The sequence below is a fragment of the Schistocerca cancellata genome, chromosome 3 (genome assembly GCF_023864275.1).
Source record: "Schistocerca cancellata isolate TAMUIC-IGC-003103 chromosome 3, iqSchCanc2.1, whole genome shotgun sequence".
In the NCBI taxonomy this organism is placed as follows: domain Eukaryota; kingdom Metazoa; phylum Arthropoda; class Insecta; order Orthoptera; family Acrididae; genus Schistocerca; species Schistocerca cancellata.
In genome coordinates, this window is record NC_064628.1 from 663,356,049 (window position 1) to 663,373,095 (window position 17,047).

The 17,047-nt window shown below is 42.2% G+C and overlaps 1 non-coding gene across 1 annotated transcript; it reads right to left on the minus strand.

Moving 5' to 3' along the window:
* Positions 1-14,888: 14,888 nt before the first annotated feature.
* Positions 14,889-14,962, minus strand: Trnat-ugu (transfer RNA threonine (anticodon UGU)). Its single transcript has one exon. It is a non-coding gene; the product is annotated as a tRNA-Thr (tRNA).
* Between the last annotated feature and the right edge of the window lie 2,085 nt (positions 14,963-17,047).

Consider the following 17,047-nt stretch of genomic DNA (forward strand, 5'->3'; position numbering starts at 1 on the left):
CCAAGTCTCAACAAAGTTTCGATGGCTATATAACTACATTTTTTTTGGGTGAGCAACTTTGATGTAATGTATAGTTATTGGTTACTATAGGTTAGATATACAAAATGAGTGACCTTCGACAGAACACAAAGTATTCAGTGATAACCGTGAAGCGCAGTAATATTCCACAATATACGCAACGAAAATAACCGCTGTACAGTGTTCAGAATTCACTTCGATGTTATTGAAGCGGAGGGAAATTAATTACATCTGCGGTGAATACGCAACCAGGATAGCCCGAAGTCAAGTTCCTCGGCTGACGTCAATTGCGCAAGAAAATAGAAGACTAGACAAACAAGCGTCAGCAACAGAGGACAAAGTGCGACCGCAGAGGTCCGTGCAGTGAAATCCAATACGGCCAGTCGTCAGTGTCTCGTACTGCGCACTACATCACAGGGCCGCGATCGCACTGCGGATATTCCGCTCTCGCCAGTGAATCACAGGGGCGGGTCCGCAGCTGCCCGCACAGCTAAGTTATGCCGTAATTGAACGCTATTCGGTGCCAGCAAAGACAGGCAAAAGTGGGCAAACGGGAAAAATGTATGAGTGCGCTTTAGGAGTTAACACTGTCCAGGGACGGGGTCCGCCGTGGCCACTCGTTTCCTTTTTTTTCTGCAGCGGGCGATCAAATCTCTGCGCCGTATCGCAATTTCGTAACAGCCGCCGTTCCTCACCGGTGTCAACTTCAGGCGCTCTAGAGCTGCAGCTGGGCCCCAAAATCATTTCGAAGCGAAGCCGAACGGTGGCCACCACCAACTGGCCGACTTTTCCCTCTACCCCGATAGCCTGGCATTGCTCTCACGAAGACCGAAAGACGGAGAACAATGTATCGACACAGGGTGATTCAAAAGTAACTGTACACACTCCATAGTTATAATGTATGCATCGAGATGAAGTTTTGTATGAAATTGCTTTATTTCCGAGCTATGATGCACAGTGTTATTTATGGGAGGCATTGCATCACGGGTCAGAACAAGGCTTTTCGCGTGTCGCGTTTGCCTGCATATCGACACTTTGTACACCCCTGCACACTACTCGATTGATTCTGATTCCTTGTTTACTTGACTTCAAAAATGGCTCTGAGCACTATGGGACTTTACATCTGTGGTCATCAGTCCCCTAGAACTTAGAACTACTTAAACCTAACTAACCTAAGGACAGCACACACATCCATGCCCTAGGCAGGATTCGAACCTGCGACCGTAGCGGTCACGTGGTTCCAGACTGAAGCGCCTAGAACCGCACGGCCACACCGGCCGGCTTACTTGACTTCGATATGTCCGTTGTATTCTATGGTGCTGTTGTAATGTAGAGGAACTAGACGTACTACGTATTAATTTCCTTTACTTCACGTCTGTGGTCACAAATTTTTTGTCATCAGACTTCAAATTTAGCACCAGCATATGCTGTTATTTATACAGGGTGGTCAGAAAATGTCTCAAACGCTTGTCGTGATGTAGGGCAGACTGTACTGAGACATAAATGTTAAGAAAAAAATGCGATACGTTGCTCCGTTTCCGAGTTACTTAGCATTGAAGTTAGCCAATCGGGGCGTCTCGCGCTCGCATTCAAGCGGCCTGCCAGGGGCAGTGTTGCCCAACGAGTGCTTTGTCTCGTCAGCTGAAACTTGAATTTACGCGCGCGACGATCTGATTGGCTAACTTCAATGCTAAATAACTCGGAAACGGCGCAACGTATCGCATTTTTTTCTTAACATTTATGTCTCAGTACAATCTGCCCTACAACATCACGACAAGCGTTTCAGACATTTTCTGACAACCCTGCATATATTTGACGTTAAAGCAACACTCCGTCTTCAAGCCAAAAGCGGCCCATCGGGACCATCCGACCGCCGTGTCATCCTCAGTTGAGGATGCGGATAGGAGGGGGGTGTGGTCAGCACACCGCTCTCCCGGTCGTTATGATGGTTTTCTTTGACCGGAGCCTCTACTATTCGGTCGAGTAGCTCCTCAATTGGCATCACGAGGCTGAGTGCACCCCGAAAAACGTCAACAGCGCCTGGCGGCTTGGATGGTCACCTATCCAAGTGCCGGCCACACCCGGCAGCGCTTAACTTCGGTGAACTCACGGGAACCGGTGCATCCACTGCGGCAAGTCCGTTCCCTATATTTGACGTTGCTGGACCTAATTTTGTGTGTAACTTTGGACGATGCCGTTATGGCTGCAGTAAATTATGACATGATTTTATGGAACAGATCTGGTCATTATAGACCGAAACCGGTAGTCTGACAACAAAAAAATTGTGACCATAGACGTAAAGTAAAGGAAATTTATTCTATATTCGGGTCTCTGTTTTATTCGTGACCATGTCGCAACTTGTGAGACGCACTGAGTACATTCATTCTATAGGTAACTCATAGACTGCAGTTATTGTGTACGGTACGATGGCCTACTCTAACGATGAATATGCGGGTATGCACCTCCTATACGGCGCAGCAGAAGGTAATGCACGAGTAACAAGACGACGATACATAGAAATATTTCAAAACAGGAAAGTACCAAACCATAAGACCTTCACAGCTGTGGACAGGCGTTTAAGGGAACATGGCTTTCGTGTTGCGCCATTATTAGTTCGGCATCAACTGGATGGAGTGGAAATGGTAGATGGAGATCCGACAAGTACTGGCTGTATAAGTGGCACTGTAAAGATTCCTCAGTCAACCGTAAGGCAGCTGCTTCGGAGGCAGTAATTCCAGCGGTTTCACCTGCAAAACGTACAGGAAGAGCTGACACATGTAGACTGCCCTAGACATCAGAATTTTTGTCAGTGGTTACTAGAGCGCGTTGCTACTGATCCACTGTTCGGTCATTTGGTACTGTTTGTGGATGAGAGCCCCTTTACCCGAGCGGGTATTGTGAAAGCTCGTAACATGCACCTATAGGCGTATGAGAATCCTCGCGTCACTACGAAGACAATAATATCGTTTTGCATTGGATTTTTGATGTTGTATAGTGGACAGTCAGTTACTCGGACCGTATATTGTTCCACAGCGCGTACGGGCAGAGAGTATTGACAATTATCGCGATAAGTGTGCAGGACTAGTTGCTTGGTCCAACAGTATCTTTCACTCTTAACCCCTGGAGGTCTACCTTTGCTCCCGCTTCGAGCAGCTCGTGCATGGTGTTGCAGCTGAGAATTTGCTAAACTACAGTAGCGAATTGAAAACGGCTGTGCAACTGTGCAGAATGAGATGAGAGGAGCCTGAAACATTTTGAGAGTGGCAAAAGGTCGGAAATATCACTTTTTTCATTTACACTGACTTCATTTTGAACATTTTCTGGGGTAAATGTGCAGTATGTAGTTGAGTTGACATTTGGATCTATTCGCGTCATCGCTTTCCGGGGAGAAATAATTTTGTGTTGTGCATGTGATCCCTACTCTACTGTAACTCTGAAATAAAGCAATTGTATAGAGTTTCCTTTAACATTTTACGCTTATTTTGTTGCAAACATTACACCCACGAAATGTGTACAGTTACTATTGAATCTTTGTACTTTAATTTTTATGGCGGAGTACCGCAATAGATTTGCCACACGATATTCGAATATCACACCACATTAAACCTTCAGAAACAAATTTATCATTAATATCTGACCACTAAAATTGGAAGATCAGGAAGGATACAGATAACGAAAATTTACTTATTGTGTTCACAATGTAGCATGAAGAATGGATTGACTATCTACGGAATGCGAAATTTAGTACACACAGCTGCCACTGAAAGTTGCTTGTTTATACTGCAGTTTCATTGTTACTTACTATATTCTGATTTCACTAAATCGCGATCGTTATCTTTGCACTACTTTGCTTATGTATACTATCCACAGCTTCGAGTGATCGAACTAAGTTCTTGAATAACCTCCATTGCATGTCTACAGACACGATACACCAAAGGATTTTTGTATCTTTTCATTTTTATGGTACGCTTTTAGAACTCAAATGTCGATTACTCAAAGCAGATCGATGGAGCTTTCAAAAATTGTCGACAAAATTCACTTTGCAGTTTTCAGACCATCCTCGATAAGCTAAAGCAACATTTCTAATTCGAAATGTGGCGTAGTTCTTCGATAAGGTTCTCGCCTGACGAATAGAAGAGATGGATTCGATTCCGCGGGAATTACTATTTTTAAATAAAGGCGCGTGTTCTACCAGCATTTTCGTGAATCGTAAAACACATAAAGATGGAAAAAAATATATATGTAATGTTTTTCTTCTAATTTAAGTACTCTTGATTAAGAATCTATTATAAAAGATCCGTAAGGTAACAATCTATATTTACATGAAAACTGGATTTTTGTGTACGATAGGTAATTAGAAATAAGAGGCCTCGCATTTTTCGGTAAAAATTACAATTAGACATATGTTAACTAGCATATATTTAAAGAATTTCATATTTAAATGACGTATGTATTCGAACTAAATGGAAAAAGGACGAAAAAAAAAAGACCGAAACGAGACTCGATCGAGCGACTACCAGCCTCGAGCACTACCGATCTTTTTCCATTTTTGTGTATATGATATTGAACGGGTGATTCAGTACGTAACAGGAGATGAAAATCTAATAGCCATGGGTGATTGAAATCCAGTTCTAGGGGAAGGAACAGAAGAAAGGGCTACAGGAGAATATGGGCTTGGTACTAGGAATGGGAGAGAAGAAAGACTAATTGAGTTCTGTAATAAGTTTCAGCTAGTAATAGCGAACACTCTGTTCAAGAAGAGGAGGAGATATGTTTGGAAAAGTCCGAGAGATATGGGAAGATTTCAGTTAGATTACATGGTCATGTAGAGATCCCGAAATCAGATACTGGATTATAAGGCACACCGAGGAGCGATTCCGATCACAATTTAGTGGTAATGGAGAGCAGGCTGAATCAATGCGCAGAGAAGTAGGATACGGCAATACGAAGGAATAAAAAGATACTCGTGAGCCGGCAGGAGTGGCCGAGCGGTTCTAGGCGCGTCAGTCTGGAGCCGCGTGACCGCTACGGTCGCAGGTTCGAATCCTGCCTCGGGCATGGATGTGTGTGATGTCCTTAGGTTAGTTAGTTTTAAGTAGTTCTAAGTTCTAGGGAACTGATGACCTCAGATGTTAAGACACATAGTGCTAAGAGCCATTTGAACCATTTTTGATACTCGTGAAGTTCTCTGAGGATATAGCTACCGCGATAGGGGAAGTCTGCAGGCACTTCATTTGAAAAGGAATGGACATCTCTAAATAGGGGAATCACGGAAGTTGGAGAGAAAACCTTGGGTGCAAAGGCGATAACTGCGAAAAAATCATGATAACAAAAGAAATTTTTCAGTTGATCGATGAAGGAAAGAAGTACAAAAGTGTTCAGGGAAATTCAGGAATACAGAAATACAAGTCGCTTAGAAATGAAATAAATGGTAAGTGCAGGGAAGCTAACGCTGCATTAAAAACGTGAATAAATCGAAAAAGAAATGACTGTTGGAAGGACTGACTCAGCATACAGGAAAAAAAAACCTTCTGCGCCATAAATAGAAAGGGTATTAAATTAAGAGTGCAATAGGAATTCCGCTGTCAAATGCAGAGGAAAGAGCGGATAGGTGGAAAGAGTACACTGAAGGCCTCTATGTGGGTGAAAATTTATCTGATGTGATAGAAGAAGAAACAGGAGTCGAATTTGAAGAGATAGCGGATCCAGTGTTTATATCAGAATTTAAAAGACCTTGGGAAGATTTAAGATCGAATAAGGCAGAAGGGGTAAATAACATTCCACCAGAATGTCTAATACCATTCGGGGAAGTGGCAACAAAACGACTATTGACGATGGTGTGAAGAATGTATGAGCCTGGCGATATACCATCTGACTTTCGGCAAAACATCATCTACACAATTCCGAAGATTACAAGAGCTGACAAATGCGAATGGTTCAAATGGCTCTGAGCACTATGGGACTTAACATCTGAGGTCATCAATCCATGCCCGAAGCAGGGTTCGAACCTGCGACCGTAGCGGTCGCGCGGTTCCAGACTGTAGCGCCTAGAACCGCTCGGCCACATAGCCGGCGAGTAACTAATGCAACCTGTATCCTTCTGAATCTGCTTAGTGCACTCATCTCTTGGTCTTCCTCTAAAATTTTTACGCTCCACGCTTCCCTACAATACTATATCGGTGATCCCTTGATGCCTCGGAATGTGTCCTACCAACCGATCCCTGCTTCAGGTCAAGTTGTGCCGCATATTCTTATCCTCCCCAATTCTACTCAGTACCTCCTCATTAGCATTGGCAGACCTCAAGGTTTTTGTTTCTTCTCCCTGGATTTTAATTGCTACTCCAAATCTTTCTTTGGTTTCTTTACTGCTTGTTCAATTCACAGAGTGAATAACATGGAGGATAGACTACAACCCTGTCTAACTTTCTTCTCAACCGCTGCTTCCCTTTCTTGCCCCTCGACTCTTATAACTGCGTTCTGGTTTCTGTACAAATGCCGGCCGGAGTGGCCGAGCGGTTCTAGGTGCTACAGTCTGGAACCGCACGACTGCTACGGTCGCAGGTTCGAATCCTGCCTCGGGCATGGATGTGTGGGATGTCCTCAGGTTAGTTAGGTTTAAGTAGTTCTAAGTTCTAGGGGACTGATGACCTCAGAAGTTAAGTCCCATAGTGCTCAGAGCCATTTGAACCGACCTATACAAATTGTAAATAGCCTTTCGCTCCCTGTATTTTACCCCTGCCACTTTCAGAATTTGAAAGAGAGTGTTCCAGTCAATATTGTCGAAAGCTTTCTCTAAGTCTACAAATGCTATAAATTTAGGTCTGCCTATGCTTAACCTAACTTCTAAGATAAGCCGTAGGGTCGATATTGCCTCGCATGTTCCTACATTTCTACAGAATCCAAACTGATCTTCCCCGAGGTCGTCTTCTATCAGTTTTTCCATTTATGTATAAGGAGTTTGTGTTAGTATTTTGCAGCCGTGACTTATTAAAATAATAGTTCGGTAATTCGCACACTTGTCAGCACTTGCTTTCTGTGGAATTGGAATTATTATATTCTTCTGGAAACATGAGGGTATTTCGCCTGTCTCATACATCTTGCACACCAGATGGAAAAGGTTGATCATGGCTGGCTCTCCCAAGGCTATCAGTAGATCTAACTGAATGTTGTCCACTCCCGAGAATTTGTTTCTACCTATGTCTTTCAGTGCTCTGTCAAATTTTATAATGGTGACCTTTGGTACTTTTCTCCTGATCATTATTGTGATGTTGCCTCACATCATATTGAATCTCTCAATCTATTTCCTCGAGGTACGATATGTCACAGCCTAAAATATCAGAATAGTGTTAAACTTTTGGTTTCTGAGTTTACTTCTTAAAGCTTGTGTGTCTTGGATTCTCAAGGAATTGGTTTTATTTATCGTTATACTTAATTTGCATTGCATTGCAATTTTAAATTGTTCATAAAGTGCTCTCTGTAAGTAGTCTTCATCATACGTGGCTAGAAATTAGTCGTAAACAGACGTAATTGCTCTCGTAAAATTTCTCAGTTGAGCCTGTCCTGTATATAAATTTTATAATCCGTCGTTTACATCTCCTCATAACGTCGTGTTATCATAAATTTAAGAGTATAGGTGAAATACAACACCTCAGTCTGATCCTTTATTTACGAGTACTTGGGCGATATTTCCTGATTTTAATATAACATGTGAAATAGCGGCTGTTGTATTTACTACACATGTGCGTAAGACAAGAAAACGGTTGAATACTAGCAATTATTACTGTTCAGAATTCCAAATTTATTTTTATCTGTCTCCACGTACATATACTTCGGATAACTTAAATTAGATGTGGTGGAACTGCTCTTTTTCTATAATATTCCATAGTTATTAGTTCATACTATCAAAAGGCAAAGACTATACAGGGTGTCCCAGGAGGAATGGTCAGTATTCAGGTATATGATAGGAACAATCATTTGAAGTAAAAAACTACGTATGGTCATATACCCTACTCCGAATGGCCTCCGAGATAGCACATTGAACGTACATTGTCATTTATTTTCTATGTTATTCAATACATTGTCAGTCAGTAAACCTTAAGACATCCATTTTAAAAAGTACTGATTGAAAAATACTCATTTTTAACACATTCACCTCCAAGGATTTGTTTTTTACAGCTGTTGTAGAGTTCAAGATAATTGTTCGGACATCCCACGGTCAGCTTCATTGCGTCTGTGCAGTCTCTGGAGAACATGTTAGCTCGCTTGTTCGAGTGCCTCCGCGAGTTCAAGCAGTGTCCATGGTGTGACTAAGCAGTTCTTCTCGAGTATTCACCATTCGATTGCTCACCTTAACTTCGTCCAACTCGAAAAACAAAAAATCTAATGGCGTAAGGGCTGGAGACCTAGATGGCCTTTTAATGCTACTACCACGACCAATCCATCGATTAGGATAAGAGCAGTTGAGATGTACTTTCACACGTCAGGTAAATTGTGGAGGGGTTCCGTCAAGATGAAAGTACATTACAGCTGCGAATGGCCAAAATAACGTCCTCAAAGTGTTCAACAAACGAATTTTACAAAGAAATTCAAGTAATTCCACCCGTCATTCGTTCTTCCAAAATGACTATACCTATCAACCACCCCAAAATCAAATATACATTACATCTGTTCTGACTTGGAAACAATTTGGGATATGTCTTATATCAATACGAAGTTTTGTACTTAAAATGATCGTTCCTGTCATATCTCGAATATTGACGATTCCTCCTGAGACATCCTGTGTAGCTTTTTAGACTGTATTATCTTTTTATGTTAATAGTTTAGTGACAAAATGGCATCTGAACCAGACCTAGCTTTCTGAAAATCTGTTTGTCTGTCGAGTAATATGCTGTCTACGAGGTCGACCACAGCTGCGAATTTTCAGTGGGACTGACAGCCCATTAAATATGCAGCAGCATTTAGTGTGGTCGCGATTTCGACTCTTTTCAAATAGTGAAAGCCATCGAGCGTACCGACAGCGTAATGAGGTATTTAGCACACAATGCGTGCGAGTGTGTAGTTCCGACCGAAGATGGTGAGGTTATTAATTGTTTTGTCTGGTATGCTTACTTTCCCACACTTTCGTAGTATAAGTTTACCTACCGTTTTCCGATAACGTCAGAGTTGTTTGTTGTATGTGACTGAAAATGGAAACAAGAATTCACAAATTTGAAATAGCTGGCTCATGTGAGGCAGTGACACTCATGGAATCTGTACAATATTGAGCTGTCCATATTTGTCCTCTGCAAGCTCTGTTCGTAAAATGAATATTCAGCACGATTTTTTTTTTATTTAGTCGCAACCCGTGAGAGGCGGCGCCGCCTCCCGAGGAGAGATTTTTCTTCAGATCTCGTACTTTTGTGTTCGTCACTTGCGACCTCCTTCATCCCTCACGTGAATAAACAATGGCTGGCGATGCGAACTGTGCTCGGAGTCAACAGGCGAGCGCGGGTCCTGAATGTTTCACGAGCGCGCTGCATACGCTACGCGCGTTTCATTTTATGGACTGCCGCCGAGCGCGACCGATGGGGCCACTGTGGGAGGAGACAGAGGGAGAGAGAGAGAGGGAGAGAGAGAGAGCTGTGCTGTGTTGTGCTGCGACACGACACCAGAGCCCCATACCAATCGGGCCGGCGTCTGCACCTGCGGCCTCTAGCGAAAAGGAACGGCCTGCGAGGGACAAGTTTCCGATGATCGATGAGAAAAGTGTGCCGCATCGTTGATCTCGTTTCGCGCCTATGAGCAGCTGTTTCTGTTCTTTTTAGAGACAACATTGTGGTCTAGCGTCCACGTAATTGCATTTCTTTATTTTTTTCTCTGTTTATTAAAATTCCAATCTTATCACCCAGAAGATAGAGGCAATAGATGGGACAACACTGTGCCGGCCGCGGTGGTCTCGCGGTTCTAGGCGCGCAGTCCGGAACCGCGCGACGGCTACGGTCGCAGGTTCGAATACTGCCTCGGGCATGGATGTATGTGATGTCCTTAGGTTAGATAGGTTTAAGTAGTTCTGAGTTCTAGGGGACTGATGACCACAGATTTTAAGTCGCATGGTGCTCAGAGCCATTTGACAACAATGTGAAAACATGTATTGCAAAGCAGATAATACCGGGGAAGACAATATTTGCATAAATCAAACACGGGACCTGACATTCTATTCAGTGACATCGAGAATGTCATCAAGCATTTGACGTCATTTCTTATTAGCGTCTACGTAATTTCTTTTCTTTTTTCTCTTTTAGGATAAACGCGGAACTGTTATAACACCACTTTGTTGTCCGTCCGTTTGTCTGTCTGTCTGTCTGTCCGACTGTTCAAAACGATTTTTCCCAGGAACGGGCAGACTTATCAAGTTCAAGTTTGTTTAGCATATTAAGGTATGTGATCCCTTGGCGATGTAAAAACGTGAAGCCTCTAAGGCAACGCAATCAAAAAATACGGCCATTTATGTCTGATATTTAGATACTCGCAAACTCATTCCTCAGAACCTTCAAGGTACTTCCTGTTGACATAAAAATCATGAAACTGGGCAAAGAGCAAGGTTTCACGCTACAACCACAGGAAAAATCTGATAGTTGTCTATTTGTAATTATACTACACAAAAAATATTTGTTTCTTGTTAGCAGATTGTCCCTCTCTCCGTCCTTCTGTGATTTCTCCCACATATTATGCTCTACAGGTCCTTGGCGGCGTAAAAACACGGAACATCTAAGTCAACAGGCAAAAGACACGGCCATTTATGATTGTGGTACCCAGACGCACTCACCAAAACTAGCAGCGTACTTTCCGTTGACCTAGAATCATGAAATTTGACAAGAAGCGAGATTTCGGATTACAACGACAGGAGAAAATAAAAAATTCTGAATCTGTAACTATGCCAGACGAAATAAACTTTTTTTGTCCATTGTTATCAGACTGTCTGTCTCTCCGACCGTCTGTAACGACCCGTTTTTCCCACTTCCAATGTGTCACGTTCAAATTTATGTCACATACTGAAGTCTACAATAGTTTCGTGATTTAAAATTTTTAAGCTTCTAAGTCAATGTAATCAAAAAACCCGACCAATATGTCATATTTTGATACTTGCAAATTCATTCAGTAAAATCTGTAGGGTACTTCCCTTTGTCCTGGAATCATGAAAGTTGTCAGGAGGCAGGGTGTCAAAAGAAAAAATCCCAAAATTGGTTATTTTAATTATATCACACGAAAAAAATTAAACTTGAAAGTTAAACATTCTTGAATCTTGGAATCTCTGGGACCGAGATCTCACCAGTATCAATGTTGATAACAGGATAAACCGTCGAAATGCTTGATTTTCGGAATGGGTGAACTGTCTGTATACATAATTATGTAGCACAGTGTGCAAAATATGAATGGCCTAAAGACTTGACTATGTATGCTCGAACTCCTGCTTTTCTTTTTTTAAAAAAAAATCTGTTAAAATCTGCTCCAACTATCAGACTGCAGACTGTAGCCTTAATATCACATGCTAGCAAAGTCCTCCTGTACTTAATCAATGTCTACAGAAATTTCTGCAATCTTAGGATTCAGCAGAACAAGCAAGTTTTGTGACAAGTAAAGTTACTGGGTACTCACGAATTTAAGGCACATAAATGAAAAATTTCGTGAGTTCTGCGTCATTGCCTTCATTTTTTACTAGATTATATAGAGTTCTTTGAACTTGTCGTGTGGGACAAGTCGTGTAGCATATGCTCAATGGGTTTGGGATTCCAAAACACGTAGTATCCTTACTAAAATGTATTTTGCAACAGTCATGCTGCAAGCTTACAGGTCAATTGCGAATATCTGGAGTTCTTCTTCTTCTTCTTCTTCTTCTTCTTGCGGATTATCTACGGCTGGTGCTGCTTCTCCGCTCCCAGTCGCCATCTTCTTCTGTGTTGACTTCCCTGAACGTTCGTCTTCCTTGATTCCATTGCCTCCTCCTCCTCATCATCTTACCAGTTGCGACCTGGGCGATCCATATTCTTCAGCTGGAATGGTATCATATTTCGTATCCTGTCTTCATTCATTCTATGCACATGGCACGTTTACATCAGCTGTTTTTGTTGTACGAGGTCTGTTCAAAAAATTCCGGGACATTCGTTATTTCGCACCAATAGTGTGCTGCAGCGAAATACGGATGGCATGCCTGCACACGCCTGTGGTTCATGTGTAACTGCATTAAGTTTCATTGTTGTATGTCTGCCAGTTATTCTTCAGTGCTGTATTGAGTAGAACGTTGTGTCGCACAATTTGCGAATTCCCAGAGGGCAGAATTAGAGGAGAACGCGTCTGCATTAAATTTTTCGTGGATCTCAAGAAGACCTTTATAGAGAGACTTGGTGTTACAAGTGGTTTACACGATTTATAAACGGCCGGACGGAAGTTAAAGTTGACCCTCGTTCAGGATGCCATTCGACATCTACCGAAGACGCTCAATTCAGAAAAGTCAACGACATAGTGCACACCAAACGGAGACTGACTGTCCGAGACAATGCAGAAGAATGTAACATTTCAGTACGATCATGTCGTGAAATCCTGACACGGCATCTTGGAATGCATCGTGTTGCCGTCAATTTCGCCCGACGGACCATGAGTCAAGCCAAGGTGGACCATCGCCTCGCGGCCTGTGAAGAACTTTCGTATCGCACAAGTGAGGACGTGATGTTTCTTAAGAGAATCGTAACTAGTGATGAGATATGGATGTACTATTTAAATGTTGACACCAAGGCTAAGTCTTCACAATGGGTCGGGAAAGGTTCTCCAAGACCAAAATAGGCTCATCATATCAGGTCAAATGTCAAAGCCATGCTGAAAGTTTTCTTTGAGTTTGAAGGATCAGTTCATCACGTATGTCGTCACAGATATCGCTAACCAATTTCATCCTTTGCGAATTACGTCATTTCTTACCCTGTTCGTCCGAGCACAGTTTGTGCTTCGTCTTAAGTAATCCTCCTCAGTGGCAGGCAGATTTTTCTTTTTTAACGTCCCAGGCTTCTGCTCAGTACAAAAATACGCTCTGAACTAAAGTCTTACACATTCTATTCTTCGTTGTTTTTCTTATTTTTTCTTTTTTTTATTCCACCCAATAGAATTCATTTATCTTGTTACATACAGCTCGTCCCAAGATATTTTGCCTTTTCCACACCAACAATTACTTCTCCATCTACCTCCAATTTATTTACTTTTTCCATTCCAGCAGCCAAGTACTCACACTTCTTGAGGTTCATCTTCATGCCGGCGCAAATCATCTTCATCTTTTGCTATTACAATCTGGTCATCTGCAAAATACTTGCTAAATATCTTGTTGTCTTCTATTGTCACTCCCAAAACCTGGAATTTTCTATAACAAGTTTGCAGTATCGCTCCTAGATGTACTTTAAAGAAGGTCGGAGACAGCCTATGTCTCTGCAGGAGACCACTGTTCACCTCCAGTTCTTCTGTCCAACTATCCCCAATCCTTACTCTCCTGTGTTATTTTCATATAACTTCATCACATTTAGCAATATTTTATCTAACTCTCTTTAGCTTTTCCCACAGTTTGTTGGTGGAGACATTATCATATGCTTTCTCTAGGTCAGTCAATGCAACATAACCTCCCAGACGAACCTTTTTGCTTTTTTCTCATATTACTTTTTCGATATGACAGAATGGAGTCAGACAAGATTGTATACTGTCAACTCTGTGACATCTAAGTAGAGTATGTCGTCAGGCATGCACTGAATGGCTGGGATGGTGGAATTTCAATTGTTGCGAGGAAAATCAACAACCTACGCTTTGCACATGATACTATCGTCATTGCAGGAAGTGAGGAAGAGCTTGATGGTCTTGTATCCAGAGTAAAGACTGTTAGTTTAAGTTTTGGTCTATAGATAAACATGAAAATAAAACCAAATTAGGGTTATTTATCTCCAAGGTTTAGGTCAAATTCAGCTTACAGGAAGCTTAAAGGATGTGGAGGTAGTGAATGACCGAGTACATCTAAGTACTATTACAAATGACAAACGACAGCGTAATAAAGACGTAGAACAACTTTGCAGAACCGCAATGGTTAAACTCACTATGATCTGGCAGGACAGGACAATATTTAAAGCAACAAAGATGCAAGATGCGCTTAGAGGAAACGTTGCTGTTTCCTATATTCTTGTGCGGCTCCGAGGTCTGCACCGTTAAAGCTAGTGACAATAGCAGAATTGATGCCTTCGAGATGTCGCGTTGGCGGAAGAGGTTAAGTGTATCGTGGACAGAAAGAAGAAGCAATGCTTTCATTACAGACGAACTTAACATCACAAGAAGCTTATCTTCGCATGTCAGCCAAAGATACTTCCAGTTACTTGGGAAAATTTTGAGAACAGAAAGGGATAATTTATAAAAGACAGTTTTCCAACCGAAAGAGAAGATCTCGTGTAAGAGTAGCAAATTGATGGCTGGATCAAGCGAAGAAGATTACCAGCCTACGTCTTTGCATTATTTTAAGAAACGCTAAAGATCTCCGCGGGTGGAGACGTCTAGTCGAAGGTCTCATTATGTAAGAAGTAAATGAATAAATGCGGTCACGATACTTAGCAATGAGTAAACCGAATAATGGTTAATGATGTATATTAAAACAATTTGTGCAGAAACCAGACTGTAGTTATGTGGTCGAAGGACAGGAAGAGGAAGCAGTGTTTGATGAGGGGAGTAAGAGAGGATCGTAGCCTATCCCCGATGAAGCAGAAATTTGGAAAGAGAATTAAAGTTCAGGAAGAAAACATGAAGACTCTAGAATTGTATTAATACCTTTAGCTGCTAACGGGGGTTGATATATATCAACGGGGACAGGTGAAAATGTGTCCCCCGACCGGGAATCGAACCCGGGATCTCCTGCTTACATGGCAGACGCTCTATCCATCTGAGTCACCGAGGGCACAGAGGACAGCGCGACTGCAGCGACTATCTCGCTCACACCTCCCGCGAGACCCACACTCTCACCTTGTATGTCTACACGCTACATTCGTAGTGTCCCACCCCAACACACTCATTACTCGTGGAAGACATTCTTACCAAGTCCCGTAAGAGATCGGGGAATATGTGTGCATGCGCACAGAAGAAGAAGGTCATGGCCGGTGTTGCCAGAACTATATACTTATGTGCATATGGTGCCTATTCTTTCGGACATGTCCGAAAGAACAGACACCATATCCACATAAGTATATACAGACTCTGAGGTTTGCCGATGACGCTGTAATTCTGTCAGAGACAGGACTTCGAGAAGCAGCTGAACGGAATAGACAGTGTCTCGAAAAGAGGTTATAAAATGAAAATCAACGAAATCAAAAGAAGGGTAACGGAATGTAGTTGAATCAAATCAGGTAACGGTGAGGATATTAATTTAGGAAATGATATACTAACAGCAGTAGATGAGTTTTGATATTTGCGTAGGAAAGTAAGTGATGACGATCGAAATAGGATATACAATGCGGATGCCACAGCATCGCAAGCAGTTCTGAAGAAGGAGAATTAAGTTCAAATGGCTCTGAGCACTATGCGACTTAACTTCTGAGGTCACCAGTCGCCTAGGACTTAGAACTAATTAAACCTAACTAACCTAAGGACATCACACACATCCATGCCCCAGGCAGGATTCGAACCTGCGACCTAGCAGTCACGCGGTTCCAGATTGTAGCGCCTAGAACCGCACGGCCACTCCGGTCGGCGAGAATTAAGTATCGAATATAAATTTGTTAGGAAGTTTTCTTGCATGTGTATGCTTGTACACACGTGTTTGCTGAATATTCATAACTCTGCTGCACACATGCATAGAAATGATTATTTTCGGATCCAGTATTTACTTGCTAAGAATTTACAGAGTTAAAAAAAAAAAGAAAACAAATTTAATTAACACTGCTGTGACGTACGTGAGGTATTTGGTAACTCGAGGTGTGTGCTTGCTTGTGTGTCGGTTAACGTCGTTATAGTTACAATACAGTTTTTAAGTGCTTAGAAAACAGCGAGAGGTGAATCCAAGATTAAATGAAACTTACTTAAAGAAATTTAAACTGACGTTAGAGGCAATGCAAGTACTTGAGAGAGATTTAAAGAATAACGTTATTAAATTAAAGTAACCTTCATCGGTAAGGAAAATGGTGTAACTAGTAAATGTCTACATGCGCTGAAACGAAATGAAGGCCCGTCCTGGGTTTACGGTGTAAGAGCTACTTTCCTTTCCAGCTCTTGTCTCTGCAGTTCTCGGAGACAGCCTCACAGATTGTGTACTCCGATTCCGTCTCTGAATGAGCCTCTTCAGAAGTTCGCCGTAGAACTCCGAGGAGTAACACACACGGGCGGTGAGAGGTGACTTCGGCCGTTCGGGAGCCTGCGTGTGTAAAACGACCCCCGATGAGACGCGAGTTCGGAACTGGTAGGAAGAAAATTGTGTTCCTTCTCGTGAGACGTGGCTTCCCGTTGAAGGTTCCTCGCTGTTACTTGAAGATAGGCGCTTTCAGTCAACGTCAACTTCAAATCAAATTCTGGGCTGAGCGGAAATCTTGCTTATTTCGGAAAAGGTCTTTGGGGAAAGTGCACTAAATTTTAAGAATCGACTTTCGGAAATTGTAATTACTCACATAAAAAATTGAATAATATTTGAGGGAGAAAGGAAAAAAATGAAAAGATGAAACACCGTAGATTCTCTTGAGTAGCTGGCGTCTGTAAGTCGTCTTTTATCACATTTTTACACAAACAGTGTGAAGTTTGGAGAGGACAAAAACTATGGGCCGCGACATTAATAAGATAAAACTGAATGTTTGTGCAGTCATACATAACGTAATTATCTTTTGCAGTGACGAGCTAGTAATAACTTCATACAACAAAACATATAATCAGAATATGATGCAACTGCCCTCTCGGAGTTTCCAAAGTACCTTATCTTGCGGCCGGCCGTGGTGGCCGTGCGGTTCTAGGCGCTGCAGTCCGGAACCGCGGGACTGCTACGGTCGCAGGTTCGAATCCT